We start from the raw sequence: 13,957 nt of genomic DNA, 5'->3' as shown, positions 1-13,957 counted from the left end.
TGTTTTGATTTTGATATTCTTTGATTACTCCAATTTCTGGGGAGAGCTAAATATACACCACTTTGTTTTGGGGAGTTGAAAGCATGCAAGACAATTCTTTAGCTACTGAGATTGTTGGCGTTACTGTCGCTTTGCGTTGTCTTGGACTGAAACAAAAAAAAAACTAAATCAGCTGGTGGTGTTGGGCCCACCACAACAAGAAATCCACCAAACCGAAACCACTTTTCACGTTGCCTTCGCCAATGAATGTTTAAGCGCATGTGTGTGGTTTAATTTTCGGCCCCCTGTAAGACGTAGACGTAGTCGTTGCCGTATTTCTGTTTGGCCAATATGAATTGCATTAACGGCAGCTGTCGACAGAACTGTTTTGACCATTAAGCCGTACGGTTGCAAACGCTGGATATCTTTCGCGTTCCCAAACGAAGTTTCTTTTATTGGTTTCTGTGCGTTTCTAAAATTGTATTTCATATGTCTAATGCAATTTCGTGGCACTCGAAATTTATCGAATATTTCCAATAACAAATCGAAGAGCAAGAAAATTGCAAACTTAAAAAGTATTTCGGTTTCTTTACAATTCGAAGATTTTCTGGTGTGTTTTTCTATGATTACTGGGTTTTTATTTATCAGCATTTTTCTAGTTTTTGTTTTTTTTTTTTGCAACGTAATGCACAAATCTTATGTGTAACTAGAAATAAAAAGCCAATCTCGTTTTGTGTTGATTTGTAAAATTTTACATTTATATTTTTGTTGGTGTTGTTGTTGGATAACAGTGTGATTTCTTGTTGATTTTGTCGAATTTGCGCGGAGTTTAAAACAAATTCGTGTGTTTGGTGTCTAACACTTTTGTCTTTTTTTTGTTAGAAAAAAAGAAAAATCCAAAACCTAAGTGTGTTGAACTTGTTTTTTTGTTTTTTTTTTCATATCAATGTAAGAAAATCCATATCGGTTTGAAATATAATGCAAAAGAACCCGATTTTGATTTTGTAACAGCTTACCAAAATATTGCTAAATATATCAAATAGAGTTTAAAGGAAAAACTCTAAAACAAAAAATAAAATAGATCATGAAAAGTGAAGTGCTATAAATGAAAAACCTAAGGAATATTTCGATGTTTTCGAATCATATTCCTAATAAAGTTTAAAATGAGATTAAATGAATCTAAAAATAATTCGAATATTCCTCATTAAAGATTAAAAAATAATATATTCCTCATTAAAGATTAATAGATGAAAAAAAAAAACTAAATAAATTAAAACGATAAACAAAATAAAAGTTTATACAATTGATCCAGCTGGAAAACTATAATATCATCAAAGACATCTACTCGCAACGAATAACATGCGAACCATTTGGAAATAGAAGTCTACAGTAGATTATGGGTATACACACGCAAAAAAATAATTCTTTCCTCCCAAACGAAATTTTAGACAAACAAAGTTCGTTTCTAATTTGCTTTTCGCTGTAAGGAAGTGTATTTGGAAGAAAAATATATACTTTTTGTGATAAACGTTTATTCTTTTCCACGATTTCATAAAGACAAACTCAAAAAAAAAAAAACATTGTTTTCTTGCTAATTGTATTTTCCCTCACATCTTTCTCACATCCACGAGGTTTTTTAGTTCTTAACACCTTTTCCTGTAATACCAACAATGTAGAAGAAATTATACGATTTTATAAATTTTTAAAATTTTTTTACCTTTCGCCTGGATGGTGAATCGAACCGCGGACCATGCACTTTGTAAGCCAACACACTAACCACTGAGCTATGTACCTGTTATGGTCATCAATAGATAAATATCCATATATGTTATATTTATATAGCATAGCTTGCGGCGCCCACGAACCGAATAAACAAAGTTTATTTAACAGAAACAAACATTTAGTTTGGCACCGTGGAGCAGTGATTGCTACGTCCGACTTGCATGCCAAGGGTCGTGGGTTCGATCCCTGCTTCGACCAAAGTTTTTTTTTGGTTTTTGTTTTTTTTTTACATATATTCCAGATATGTTCGGAAGATTCCGAAAAAATGTTCATTATTACATTGTAGTATATTAAATTTTGAACTGTAAAATGTGTCTTATTAAAGACTAAAAGTCAGAAAAGAACAGTGTTTGATATAAACGAAATGGACTGCGTTGTTGTTTCAAAAATAACTTTTTATATTGAAAAAATAAAAATGTTGTAACAAACGAATTTTTTTGGTGATAAAAGTTTAAAATTTTCGAAGCAATTCAAAAAACTCTAACAAAAGAAAAACGTTTTCGGTACACGTTTTCCAAACGTTTTTTTTCTTTGCGTGCAAGTACCAGCTAAAGTATGGACATATAATTTATGTTTGAATTCTAGAGGGCATCTTAAATATCTCATCTTCACTTTTTCTCTTTACCGCACGAAATATCATGAAAATTCGTTTTCCATATGGTCAACAAAAAAAGATTTGAAGAAAGCTTTTAATGTGGGCTATTGATTTGAATTTGGCCACATCTGATCAAAATCTAATGATTGTGATTTTCATGAAAACGTGCTGGCACAAAATAACTTTATTTATCGCAAGTAGCTGTTGATTTTCGTTCGTTTATTCAGCTATATATAGTCGCAAAATTTTAATATCTTGCTGGATATCCATATAGTGGAAAGATTTTCCTTTTGCTACTACAAGAAATTACACCAACTGAAAATAGCTCCCATATTCATGCTAGCCATATTCCATACCACACATATCCCTTAGGATTTTAGTTCAAAATAATACTACAATGAAAATTTCAGAACAATGGAATCTAAACTACGTCTTCTAGATGCTTATAAATTTTTTGGTATATATTATTTTCTTACCTGCAGACAGATCAGATTGAAATATGAGCAAAGGACAGGATCGAATTCTTCAGTATCTAGTGGATACAATTTTTAGTCTATTGGCTTACAATAGATTTGGGATTTTTGATTCTTTATGAAATATGCCATTCCATTGCCTTCATATCAAGCTAGGTTTAGATTAATTCATTTGGATCCTCTTCAATCCCGTAAAAATAAAGTTTTCTCGTACACTCAAAAAAAGTTTACTTGGATCCAAAGATTTTGACCTTCTTTTAAGGTTTTTGGTATTGATTCCGAGTCAAGGATGCGGTCTCTTTAAAATAAGGCTTTAAATCTAGGATCTATAAAATTAAAATTAGGATACAGATCTCATTTATCGAATCTTCATTCTATTTTTCCGGTATATTAATAAAGCTATTCACGTACACACAGATGCCAGTTTAAAAATCCAAATTATGTATTCGACATAATTTGGATTTTTCGAAGTAAAAAAGATTTTCTTAATTAAAAAAAAAAAGAAAAACTTTAAACCAAAGATGCTAAATCCTCAAAATAAATCTTAGCCTATATTTGAAGCGTTTTTATCTTAAATCTAAAGATTCAATATTTCAGTTAATTTAAGGACGATTTCTTTAAATCAAATATGTGTTTCCTTACTTTAAGGAAAATTTGCCTTAGTTTAAAGATATGCAACTTTAACGAATAGACGAAAATTTTCAAAATGTGTGTCCCAATTTGACGAAAAAAAATTGTGAAGCAAGGATTATAAACTTTCTTCTAATTAAAATTTCATTAAAGAAATTTGTCCTTAATAGTATGTAAATTGCGCATCCGAAAATTGAGCTTTAATATCACGTAAATATTTTTTTCATGTACACTGAAGTTTGTCATATTATGTTTATTTTACTATTTCTACTCATAGAACTAACTATGCATTTTTGTAGCCGATTTGGAGATCTCTAACGGAATTTAATAATTTAAATAATAACTTTAACTTCGATTTTTCATTTTCCCTAAAGAGTTTTAATTCCATATTAGACGTAATTTATTTTTATACTCTCCACCATAGGATGGAGGGTATACTAACTTTGCTATTGCGTTTGTAACACATCGAAATATTGCTCTAAGACCCCATAAAGTATATATATTTTCTGGGTCATGGTGAAATTCGGAGTCGATCTAAGCATGTCCGTCCGTCCGTCTGTTGAAATCACGCTAACTTCCGAACGAAACAAGCTATCGACTTCAAACTTGGCACAAGTAGTTGTTACTGATGTAAATCGGATGGTATTGCAAATGGGCCATATCGGTCCACTTTTACGTATATCCCCATATAAACAGACCCCCAGATTTGGCTTGCGAAGCCTATAAGAGTAGCATATTTCATCCGATCTGGCTGAAATTTGGTACATGGTGTAAGTATATGGTCTCTAACAACCATGCAAAAATTGGTCCATATCGGTCCTTAATTATATATAGCCCCCATATAAACCGATCCCCAGATTTGAACTCCGGAGCCCCTTAGAGGAGCAAAATTCATCCGATCCGGTTGAAATTCGGTATGTGGTGTTAGCAAAAATTGGTCCATATCGGTCCATAATTATATATAGCCCCCATGTAAACCGATCCCCAGATTTGGTTTGTGGATCCTCTAAGAGCAGCAAATTTCATCCGATCCAATTGCAATTTGGTCCGTGGTGTTAGTATATGGTCTCTAACAACCATGCAAGAATTGGTCCATATCAGTCCATAATTATATATAGTGCCCATAAAAACCGATCCCCAAATTTGTCCTCCGGAGCCTCTTGGAGGGTCAAAATTCATCCGATCCGTTTGAAATTTGGAACGTGGTGTTAGTATATGGTTTCTAACAACCATGCAAAAATTGGTCCATATCGGTCCATAATTATATATAGCCCCCATATAAATCGATCCCCAGATTTGACCTCCGGAACCTCTTGGAGGAGCAAAATTCATCCGATTCTGTTGAAATTTGGTATGTGGTGTTATGTGGTCTCTAGGAAGCCACTGTGGTGCAACGGTTAGCATGCCCGCCTTGCATACACAAGGTCGTGGGTTCGATTCCTGCTTCGACCGAACACGAAAAAGTTTTTCAGCGGTGGATTATCCCACCTCAGTAATGCTGGTGACATTTCTGAGGGTTTCAAAGCTTCTCTAAGTGGTTTCACTGCAATGTGGAACGCCGTTCAGACTCGGCTATAAAAAGGAGGTCCCTTGTCATTGGGCTTAACATGGAATCGGTCAGCACTCAGTGATAAGAGAGAAGTTCACCAACGTGGTATCAGAATGGACTGAACAGTCTAAGTGAGCCTGATACATCGGGCTGCCACCTAACCTAACCTAACCTTATATGGTCTCTAACAACCATGCAAAAATTGGTCCATATCGTCTCCTACAAACACGCAAGAATTTGTCCATATCGGTCCATAATTATACATAGCCCCCACATATAAACCGTTCCCCAGATTTGATCTCCGAAGCCTCTTGAAAAATCAAAATACATCCGATCCCGTTGAAATTTGCAATGTGGTGTTAGTATATGGCCGCTAATAACCATACCAAAATTGGTCCATATAGGTCTATAGTTATATACAGCCGATCCCCAATCACACAAAAATTGGTCCATATTGGTTCATAATCGTGGTTACCAATCGAGCCAAAAATAATCTACCAAAATTTTATTTTTGTAGAAAATTTTGTCAAAATTTTATTTTTATGGAAAATTTTGTCAAAATTTTATTCCTATAGAAAATTTTGTAAAATTGTATTTCTATAGAAAATTTTGGCAAAATTTTATTTCTATAGAAAATGTTGTCAAGTTTTATTTCTATAGAAAATGTTGTCAAAATTTTAATTCTCTTGAAAATTTTGTCAAAATTTTATTTCTATAGAAAATTTTGTCAAAATGTTATTTCAATAGAAAATTTTGTTAAAATTTTATTTCTATAGAAAATTTTGTCAAAGTTTTATTTCTATAGAAAATTTTGTTAAAATTTTACTTCTATCGAAAATTTTGTCAAAATGTTATTTCAATAGAAAATTTTGTTAAAATTTTATTTCTATAGAAAATTTTGTCAAAATTTTATTTCTATAGAAAATTTTATTTTTTCAAAATTTTATTTCTATTATTTCTATAGAAAAGTTTGTCAAACTAATTATATACGTATTTAGTCGACCTTTTTTAGTTTAATATATACCACATATGGACTACCTTGCAATTTAGAAGACGGTGTTAGGAAGTCTTAAGATCGGCAAGTGATACCGCAACCCAAGTAATTCGATTGTGGATGACAGTGTTCAGTAGAAGTTTCTACGCAATCCATGGTGGAGGGTAAATAAACTTCGGCCTGGCCGAACTTACGGCCGTATATACTTGTTAGAATTGAAATTGTGTAAATAATGTTTTCCATAGACTGAATAAATAAATAAATAATATTCTGATTATGGCGCTATTTTACATCCTGAACGTGGTATGCTAAATATGAACCATTTTATAAACATAAACCATATGTCAATATGGGGTCTGTATATAATCACTTTAGCATGAGTGAACATTTCCACATCGGAAGTATTCATTCTTCACCCCTGGGTATCATTTGGTACCACCGAAGATATTTTCATGAGTATATAACACTTTTTGCCACGAACACTATTAAAAACAAATAAGACCGGGTGGAATACCCTGCATCAGTTTGTAGATCTACACTGAAAAAATATTGTTGTGAGGCCAAAGATTTGATGATTCGAATGCTAACATTGCTTAGCATAGAAGACGCATTTCACTGTTATGAAGCTTTTTTCCTTGTCCAAAAGTCGATAAACTTTTCAATAAAGTCGTTTTGTCTTTATAGTTAAGTGATTTGACCTAAAACTAGATATCCTTATATGAAAGTAAATTTTGTTTGAGTAAGGTCTACGTGGCTTTATTAATTCAGAAATATTCTTCAAAATAATCGAAATGTCCTTTAATTTGTGTCTTTGCTACAAAGCAAAAAAAAAATTCAGAAATTTTAAAGACGATTTTTACTTGAAGGCTTACATAGCATATTTTCTACTTGAAGGCGAATCAGAATTTGGAAATTTAAGTTTTCGTAAACACATTTTTAAGGGCTTCATAGCACATGAAAACAACTAAAAAAAATTAGAATTTTTTCCTAGAATCAAGTACGCAAAACCTAACTTTAAAACAGATTTGTGTCTTGTTCTACGATTATTTGGCTTGGAATCTATTATTGTCTTTATCATTAGTGTAAAAACAAATTCTTTGGAACCGGGTATGGTTTTTTTTCAGTGTACATTTTCAATACCACTGTAAATACTTCAGATTTTTTTATTGTTATGTATAAAGGTATATGTCCAAATCGGTCCATATCGGTCCTTAATTATATATAGCCCCCATATAAACCGATCCCCAGATTTGAACTCCGGAGCCCCTTAGAGGAGCAAAATTCATCCCATCCGGTTGAAATTTGGTATGTGGTGTTAGCAAAAATTGGTCCATATCGGTCCATAATTATATATAGCCCCCATATAAACCGATCCCCAGATTTGGCTTGCGGAGCCTCAGAGAGAAGCAAATTTCATCCGATCCGGCTGAAATTTGGTACATGATGTTGGTATATGGTCTCTAACAACCATGCAAAAATTGGTCCACATCGGTCCATAATTATATATAGACCCCATATAAACCGATCTCCAGATTTGGCTTGCGAAGCCTCAAAGAGAAGCAAATTGCATCCGATCCGGCCGAAATTTGGTACATGGTATTGGTATATGATCTCTAACAACCGTGCAAAAATTAGTCCACATCGGTCCATAATTATATATAGCGCCCATATAAACCGATCCCCAGATTTGGCTTGCGAAGTCTCCAAGAGAAGCAAATTTCATCCAATCCGGTTGTAATTTGGTACATGGTGTTAGTATATGATCTTTAACAACCGTGCCAGAATTGGTCCATATCGGTCCATAATTATATATAGCCCCCATATAAAACATTCTCCAGATTTGACCTCCGGAGCCTCTTGGAGGAGCAAAATTCATCCGATCCGGTTCAAATTAGGAACGTGGTGTTAGTATATGGTCGCTAACAACCATACCAAAATTGGTCCAATCACACAAAAATTGGTCCATATCGGTTCATAATCATGGTTGCCACTAGAGCCAAAAATAATCTACCAAAATTTTATTTCTATAGAAAATTTTGTCAAAATTTTATTTCTACAGAAAATTTTGTCAAAATTTTATTCGGTTCATAATAAAATTTTCATCATTGTCAAAATTTTATTTCTATAGAAAATTTTGTCAAAATTTTATTTCTATAGAAAATTTTGTTCAAATTTTATTCGGTTCATAATCATGGTTGCCACTCGAGCCAAAAATAATCTACCAAGATTTTATTTCTATAGAATATTTTGTCAAAAGTTTATTTCTATAGAATATTTTGTTAAAATTTTATTTCTGTAGAAAATTTTGTCAAAATTTTATGTCTACTTTGTCAAATTGAATTATATAAGTATTGGCTCCATCTTTTTTGATTTAATATATACCACGTATGGACTTACATACAATTTAGAAGTTGGTGTTAGTTAAGTAATTCGATTGTGGATGGCAGTGTTTAGAAGAAGTTTCTACGCAATCCATGATGGAGGGTACATAAGCTTCGGCCTGGCCGAACTTACGGCCGTATATACTTGTTTTTTTTTTTTTGTCAATATAACTGAAATATGCCATTATAATAGTGTCAATTGGATTAAAAAATTGTGACCTGCTGGATTTTAGAATACCAAAATCATTGAGAGAAAAATAACGACAGTTTTTATGGAGGAGTCGGTCATTAAATCTAAGTTCTATAATTGAAATAGAGATTTAATTCATCGAATTTTCATTCTTCTTTTGTGGAAATGAATGTCAGTATAAAATTTCGAATTTTAATGGATTCTTCAAAGAAATGTTTGTTTTCTTAATTTCCAAAAATCGCTAAACCAAACATGTAAAATCTTCAAATCAATTTTTAGCCTGTATTTGATACCTTTTCTTTATACGAAAGGGGAATTTCGTTTGTCGAAAATTTCATTCCGTAGGAAAATATTTTTTGTTTGGGTGTACCCTCAAGAAGAGAAATCGGTCGATATCGATGCCTTACCAATTGAATCGGAAAAAAGCAAGTATAAACAGTTCGACCGGGCCGAATCTTAAATACCCACCACCATGAATCAAATATAATAGTTTACTTTGAAAACTCTTCGTCGTAGTGGGTTACTTGATAATATATGTTATATGATTTTAGGGGGTTTGATGACAAATCTTCTCCCAAGCAAATCAGTTCAACCAGTACGCTTCCCGAAGAAAAAAAATTAAAGATTCTGCCTATAAAGACTAGATCAGATTCTGGATTTATGAGAACCAATTTTGTTTGAGTTTTAGAGAAATCATAGACATATCGTGCATATGATGAAATAACGCCTCGATTTGAAATCTTAAATCTGTAGATCTTTTTCCGCCATTATTTAAATGAATACGATGAGTAAAATCTGGAAATTTTACTTTCAGTTTCAAGCAATTTTCATAATCAGTGCGCCTGCTATACCCTGAGAGAAGTGTTTTCTTTTCTGACGAACGAAATTTTAGACAAGCAAAGTTTTCTTTTGACACAAATTTTAGAGGCAATCGTTGAATCGCTTATCAAAAATTCGGATTAGTTTGCTCTAAACGAAAATACTTTATACGAAAGGGGAATTTCGTTTGTCTAAAATTTCAATCTGGAAATTTTACTTTCAGTTTCAAGCAATTTTCATAATCAGCGCGCCTGAGAGAAGTGTTTTCTTTTCTGAGGAACGACATTTTAACAAGCAAAGTTTTCTTTTGACACAAATTTTAGAGGCAATCGTTGAATCGCTTATCAAAAATTCGGATTAGTTTGCTCTAAACGAAAATACTTTATACGAAAGGGGAATTTCGTGTGTCTAGAATTTCATTCCCGAAGAAAATAGTTTTTCTTTGGGTGTACTCTCAAAAAGTTAAATCGGTCTATATCGATGCCTTACCACATGCATTGGTAAAAATAAATGTGATACAGATTTTTGAGAGTCTAAAATTCTAGAAGTCCTAGAAATAAATTAGGGAGGTAGGTCTATATGGGAGCTATATCAAAACCTGAACCAATACTCACCATTTTCGACATACCTCTTAATGGTCCTCAAATACCTCTAGAATTCCAATTTCAGACAAATTCGGTAAAAACTACGAATTCTAGAAGCCCAAGAAGTATAGTCGGGAGATTGGTCTGTACGGGGGATATACCAAAACATGGACCGATAGGCACTATTTGCGACATGTCTATTTGTGATCTTAAAATACCTCTAGATTTTCAATTTGAAGCAAATCGGCTAGAAAATTTAGTCTCTAGACGTCGAAGAAGTAAAAGCGGGACCGATACACCTCAATTTCGGCACACCTATTTGTGGTCCCATAATACCTCTAGATTTCCAATTTCAGGCAAATGTGGTAATAAATACACTTTATAGAAGCCCAAGAATAAAAATTGGGAGATTGGTCTATACGGCGGCTATACCAAAACATGGACCGATGCGGACCATTTTCGACGCCCCTCTTTATGGTCCTAAAATACCTCTAGATTTTCAATTTCAGACAAATCAGATAGAAAATACAGTTTCTAGAAGAAATAAAGTCGGGAGATCGGTCTATATGGGGGCTATACCATAAAACCATTTTCCACCATTTTCGGCACACCTTTTTATGGTCCTCAAGTTCCTCTAGATTGTCAATTTCAGGCAAATTGGATAAAAACTACGGTTTTTATACCTTCCACCATAGGATGGGGGGTATATTAATTTTGTCATTCCGTTTGTAACACATCGAAATATTGCTCTAAGACCCCATAAAGTATATATATTCTGGGTCGTGGTGAAATTCTGAGTCGATCTGAGCATGTCCGTCCGTCCGTCTGTTGAAATCACGCTAACTTCCGAACGAAACAAGCTATCGACTTGAAACTTGGCACAAGTAATTGTTGTTGATGTAGGTCGGATGGTATTGCAAATGGGCAAGCCACAAATTTGGCTTGCGGGGACTCAAAGAAAAGCATATTTCATCCGATCTGGCTGAAATTTGGTACATGGTGTAAGTATATGGTCTCTAACAACCATGCAAAAATTGGTTCACATCGGTCCATAATTATATATAGCCCTCATAAGAACCGATCCCCAGATTTGGCTTGCATAGCCTCTAAGAGAAGAAAATTTTATCCGATCCGGCTGAAATTTTGTACATGGTGTTAGTATATGGTCTCTAATAACCATGCAAAAATTGGTCCATATCAGTCCATAGTTACATATAGCCCCCATATAAACCGATCCCCCGATTTGGCTTGCGGAGCCTCTAAGAGAAGCAAATTTCATCCGATCCGGCTGAAATTTGGTACATGGTATTGGTATATGTTCTCTAATTACCATGAAAAAATTGGTCCACATCGGTCCATAATTATATATAGCCCCTATATAAACCGATCCCCCGATTTGGCTTGCGGAGCCTCTAAGAGAAGCAAATTTCATCCGATCCGGCTGAAATTTGGTACATGGTATTAGTGTATGGTCTCTAACAACCATGCAGAAATTGGTCCATATCGGTCCATAATTATATATAGCCCCCATATAAACCGATCACCAGATTTGACCTCCGGAGCCTCTTGGAAGACCAAAATTCATCTGATTCAGTTGAAATTTGGTATGTGATGTTAATATATGGCCTCAAACACCCATGCAAAAATTGGTCGATATCGGTCCATAATTATATATAAGCCCCATATAAACCGATCCCCAGATTTGACCTCCGGAGCCTCTTGGAAGACCAAAATTCATCTGATGCAGTTGAATTTTGGTATGTGATGTTAATATATGGCCTCAAACACCCATGCAAAAATTGGTCGATATCGGTCCATAATTATATATAGGCCCCATATAAACCGATCCCCAGATTTGACCTCCGGAGCACCTTGGAAGAGCAAAATTCTTCCCATTCGGTTGAAATTTGGTACGTGATGTTAGTATAGGGTATCCAACAACCCTGCAGGAATTGGTTCCTATCAGTCCATAATAATATATAGCTCCCATATAAACCGATCCCCAGATTTGACCTCCGGTGCCTTTTGGAGAAGCAAAATTCATCCGATCTGGTTGAAATTTGGTACGTGGTGGTAGTATATGATATTTAACAACCATGTTAGTTGAAATTTGTGGATGACAGTCTTTCGTAGAAGTTTCTACGCAATCCATGGTGGAGGGTACATAAGATTCGGTCTGGCCGAACGTACGGCCGTATATACTTATTATAAGTTAAAAAATTTTTTCATATCGGTCCACAATTATATATAGCTCCCATATAAACCAACCCTCCAAGATTTAACTTCTAAGGCGTTATGACGGAAAAAATTTCATCTAATTCGTTTGAATTTTGGCCCTCAAATTATTATGCGAAAATTGGTTCATATCAGTTAATAATTATTTATATACTCTTCTAGGAGCCGCCGTGGTGCAATGGTTAGCATGCCCGCATGGCATACACAGGGTCGTGGATTCAAACCCAATTGCGACCAAACACCAACAAGTTTTTCAGCGGTTGATTATCCCACCTCAGTAATGCTGGTGACATTTCTGAGTGTTTCAAAGCTTATCTAAGTGGTTTCACTGCAATGTGGAACGCCGTTCAGACTCGGCTATAAAAAGGAGGTCCCTTGTCATTGAACTTAACATAGAATCGGGCAGCACTCAGTGATAAGAGAGAAGTTCACCACTGTGATATCACAATGGACTAAATAGTCTAAGTGATCTTGAAATATCGGGCTGTCAATATACCTAACCTAAGCTAACCTATATACTCATCTATATAAAACGATCAAAAACTAAAGTGAACACATACACTAATATAGTAATAATTTCACATTATAGGGTTTAAAGATACATTTATTATGCTATATTGGTTCATTCACAATTGTTAGACCCCTTATATGTTATTTTTATTAATAAATGTTTTTTTTTTTTTGAAAATTTGAGTGCGAGTTGGAGTAACTTAAAAATAGGTAAATCACCCACCTCCATATAGGATATCGCATGGACTTGTTCGCATAGCTTTAATAAAATAAATTTTGGTTAAAGAAACGTTTCCTTTCTCATGCTTGTCTTTAACGCGTTTCTGTCTTAAGTCTTTTGTTTTGTTATAGTAAACTAGGTTGATATTAAACAGAAATTATGAATAATATCGATGTCAAAGCTTGTTTACTAAATCACATATTAGAAATCTGTTACAAAGCCAAAATCAAGATCTAAAGCAATAAAAACAAAAGAATAACAAAAATTAATGCAACATTAGTAAGAAGAAGGGAGAAAAATAATATATTCCTATCATAAAATTCAGCACAATTTTTTTTTTGTTAAAAAAAAAAAGTATTTTGAAAATTAACTGAATAGAACTAACCACATAATTTTACCAAAAACATCATTGTGAAACTGTGCCAACATATAAACAAAATTGGAGATTTTAAAACACAAATCAATACAAGAATTTAAGTGACAAAATCATATAAATTAATAAATTAAGAATTTCATAAGAAGTTAATGTACAGCAAAATTCTCCTGATAAAAAAATGTGTAGACAAATTAAAATAAAGTCTCTTACTGTGCAACAAAAATATTAATGTAATTGAATGTAGATATCAAGACAATTTGCAAATATCTAAATACAATAAAAAATACACAAAAAACTAAACGGAAAATATAACATGAATTAGTGTAACAACCAAAAAATTAAACCAAAAAAAAAAAAAATACATAAAGGACTTTATTAAAAAAAATTATTTCCAAAGCCAATATGAGACCATATCACAAATCACATATAACCAATTACATACTTATTGGCCATAATTTATGTTTGTCATTTCCTTATATGTAACACCAAATTATTACTGTAAGCTGGTTTTTGTGTGCCTCAATTTAGTTTGGGCTTTTAAGTGCAATTAAATTTCAAAATAGTTTATTAAGAATATTTTTTTTTCTTGAATTTTATGAACGTGTTAACAACAAGTCATAGTGTCAGAATCTAAGAGGTT

General features: G+C 33.4%; 1 protein-coding gene across 4 annotated transcripts in view; it reads left to right on the top strand.

Moving 5' to 3' along the window:
* The first annotated feature begins 370 nt into the window (after nucleotides 1-370).
* The window catches only part of LOC142238507 (uncharacterized), a 493,393-nt gene continuing 479,806 nt past the window's right edge, over nucleotides 371-13,957 (top strand). For all 4 annotated transcript variants that reach the window (XM_075310176.1, XM_075310178.1, XM_075310177.1 and 1 more), the window contains exon 1: nucleotides 371-589. The gene's annotated coding sequence lies outside the window, so the exon portion shown is untranslated. The remainder of the gene's footprint in view (nucleotides 590-13,957) is intronic.

This window comes from Haematobia irritans, chromosome 5 (assembly GCF_050003625.1).
Source record: "Haematobia irritans isolate KBUSLIRL chromosome 5, ASM5000362v1, whole genome shotgun sequence".
In the NCBI taxonomy this organism is placed as follows: domain Eukaryota; kingdom Metazoa; phylum Arthropoda; class Insecta; order Diptera; family Muscidae; genus Haematobia; species Haematobia irritans.
This window is presented reverse-complemented; position numbering and strand designations above follow the sequence as displayed.